Source organism: Hemibagrus wyckioides, linkage group LG18 (genome assembly GCF_019097595.1).
Source record: "Hemibagrus wyckioides isolate EC202008001 linkage group LG18, SWU_Hwy_1.0, whole genome shotgun sequence".
Classification (NCBI taxonomy): domain Eukaryota; kingdom Metazoa; phylum Chordata; class Actinopteri; order Siluriformes; family Bagridae; genus Hemibagrus; species Hemibagrus wyckioides.
This window is the reverse complement of record NC_080727.1, coordinates 7,342,501-7,343,162: the sequence shown is the minus strand read 5'-3', so window position 1 is coordinate 7,343,162 and position 662 is coordinate 7,342,501.

The following is a 662-nucleotide window of genomic DNA, read 5'->3' as shown; positions in this document are numbered from 1 at the left end:
CCTGCCTCAGTGTTTAAACACACAGACTCACAGGTTAACTCAAATCTCATTAGGCTGCTCCCAGCTCTCGTTCATGGAATGAATAATGTGCCACCAAACATGTACTTACAGTCCCGGCTATTTAAAGCCTCTTTCTCTGTCCCTCTATCCCTTCCATCCTCCACGTTTCAAGGTCTCTCGCTTCTTTATGTTGCTCTTGCCCATTCATTTCTGTCTCTTTCTCTCTGTCTCACACTTGCTTTCTTTTTTCTTCCCCTCTCAACTTTGATTATCTCTCTACTCACCACTGACTGTATAACTTCCTTACTTCTTATATCAAAGTACTGTTGAAGTTTTGGCTCTGATTAGTAACAGCACAGCTCTGGCAGTAGTGCAGATTTACATTAATGTGAGCTCATAAATAATCAACACAAGTATGATGCAGTTTTGTGGGACGTTTATTTAACATTCATAGAAGCTAAACCTCTAATAAACAGCATATAACAGTAAAAACTGTTCTTTTAAAGGAGAAGTTCACTTCCAAAACAAAAATCTAGATTTTTTCTCTAAGTTTATAAGTTTTCTGGTGCAGGTCGAGTCTCTAAAAGACAGAAGCGCTTGAATGTTGTGTTTTGTCCATAATTTTTGTCTTTTTTTTTACTTTAAGGAAAAAAGAGAAATTA